The sequence below is a fragment of the Echinops telfairi genome, unplaced genomic scaffold, assembly GCF_000313985.2.
Source record: "Echinops telfairi isolate 266 unplaced genomic scaffold, ASM31398v2 ScPeMD7_7469;HRSCAF=8507_0, whole genome shotgun sequence".
Lineage (NCBI taxonomy): Eukaryota > Metazoa > Chordata > Mammalia > Afrosoricida > Tenrecidae > Echinops > Echinops telfairi.
In genome coordinates this window covers 83,412,935-83,415,365 of record NW_022111372.1, presented here as the reverse complement: position 1 = coordinate 83,415,365, position 2,431 = coordinate 83,412,935, and the positions used below count along the sequence as shown (strand labels likewise).

Sequence of the window (2,431 nt, the reverse complement as noted above, 5' to 3'; positions counted from 1 at the left end):
GAAACCTCCGTTGTTGAGTGGCTCCAACTTCGAACTTGACACTACTTGGAACAGAAAGTTCCAAAGTAAATCTGCTCAGTGTTTGTAACTTTGTTCAGTAGTCAACTGAAAACCCAGCTGCACAGTGCCTGTCCAGCCGAGAGTGAGCCACGCACCACATCTCTGCTAGGACCCAAAGGGGTGGCGCTTCAGTTTTAGTGCCGCACTCTCAGGCAACCGACAGTGCTGTGTCAGTGCGCTAAAACGATCGCCATCGTGCTTGTGTGTGCGCGCATGCGCACGTTGTTTACATAAACTATGGTAATCATGGTGCTAAAGCTAATGATGCCAGCAGTACAGCTAAGAAGGAAATCGTGGGAACCCCACCAGAGCTAAAGAAAGGAAGCATTGCAAAATTCAGATCAGGTCACTGCTTGTCTGATTTGGCAGCTGAATACGACGTGGCTTAAGTTGACATTAGCAGCATTTGGTGGTGGTGGTGGTGGTGGGGGATGTGATTAAATGGGCTAATGCATGTGGTGAAAATTAATTTATAAGTGTAATTGTGGGGCCCCAGAACCAATGATGTGGTTTTCCATTATTTCTTGTGAGAAAATATGTTCAGATCTCACACTTTCAGTGTTCGAACAGGAATTTGGAATCAATTGACTGTGACAACAAGAAACCATGTTTGGGGAAGGGAGTGTATGGGCGATATCTGTATTTTCTGCACAAATTTTCTGTAAGCCTCAAACAGCAAAGAGGTGCACAGTCACACGGTCTTGGGAGTAAAAACAGGTGGAGACGATACAAAAGACCCTTCTCTACAGCTGCTCCTATGAGTTCCCTGCCATAGCTGTGCTGCAACTGATGTTGGGCAGAGCCTGGGCCTGGCAGAGGACGCTGTCCCTGGATGCCACCTGGGGGTGTTAATATTGAAGGCCAGTGATCAGTAAAGCCGGGTTGCTGTGGGCGATATCCAAGCTCCTCCTTGCTCCTGCTTCCCTCTTAAGCGAGCAGTTTGCTTACTTGGAAGTTACCAGAAGACCAGCAGGAGAGATCCACATGAAATCCAGCCTCTGCTCCTCACCGCTCTGCTCACTTGGATGATTTAGATCAGTAAGAAAATCAGTTCAGGTGAAGAGGCTACCTGGGGGCCTGCCTGGGCTGCACCATGTGCTAAGCCAAGATAAATAGGCAGGCTTCCTGCCCGGGAGGATCTGACTGTCTCACGAAGGAGACAATCAAGGACTCCAGGAGCCAGAGACAGACAAGGAAAGTTCCAAGCAGGGATGGGCTGTAGCTTCTGCGGCCAACCACACAGCGAATCTGAAGACTGTCCTACGAAGAGCAGGTGACAAATCGGGGTTTGGGCAGAGAGGGGACCTATTTGGGACGTTCCTTCCTTCCTTCCTTAACAATGTCATTGGGATATAATCCACCTACCACAAAACGCCCCCATTTAAAGGGTATGAGTTAATGCCTTTGAATGCCATTACCTCAGGTAAGCACTTAGGTAAGCAGCCTCGTCCAAGTCCAATTACAAGTTGTCTAATCTTCTGGGGATGACTGAATCAGCATTTGCTTGCTTAAATCCGGCTTTCCCTTTGGCAAGAGAAGTGCACAGGAGGAGGGAGTTGAATTCTACAGTATAATCAGCCTGCGCTGGTGGCCAAAGCTGGGTAACGTGAAATGAAGTCTTTTGAAATCAACCACCCAGAAATTCTTGTGATTAAAAAGCAATCATTCATTTCAATGAATGCATTCACTTGCTACTTCCTGAAGAACTAGCAAATGGCTTATTACTGCACTAAACAATAGGTGACTACATTGCTATGATTCAAGAGATTTCAAAAATCAAACAAATGGTTGCATTAGAATCAGAGGCTCCCTAAACTCAGCCTGTGTCCAAATGGCACAAGAATCACTTAATTAGGACTTTGAAGACCAAAATCAGAATGATAAGACCTACATGCATTCAGAAATCTGATATATGATAAAATGGATTATCAAAATTAGCGCATTTCAAATCAGTGGAGAAGTGTTTGACCGGTCTTTAAATGGGGAACGGTGGGGGTTGGGTGGGGGGATAAATTTTACTCCTGCCTCATACAATATACTGACTCAGAAGAAGGTGGAAGGAGTGTACAGTTACTGTATGAAGAGAATTGGTTGGCATTCAGCCATTTCAAGAGGGAGCATGTGATCCTAATTGATGGTACTAAAGGAAGAAGTCCAAGCTGCACTGAAGGCATTCGTGAAAAACAAGGCCCTGTTTCCTTGCCACCCCACCCCACCCCCACCCCCCAGTAGAGCCCCCAGCCCTGCAGGTCTGTGGTGAGCCATGACCATGACTGCTGCTCTCGGTTCCACAGGATGGGATTTGTTAATGGTTTTCAAGAACACGGCTACTTCAGTCAGGGTGCAATGTAACAATGATGAGAAATACAAC

At 46.6% G+C, this 2,431-nt stretch overlaps 1 protein-coding gene across 1 annotated transcript in view; it reads right to left on the bottom strand.

Annotated features, from left to right (window-relative positions):
- The window catches only part of PDE6A (phosphodiesterase 6A), an 87,643-nt gene that overhangs the window by 66,340 nt on the left and 18,872 nt on the right, over window positions 1–2,431 (bottom strand). The window lies entirely within an intron of this gene.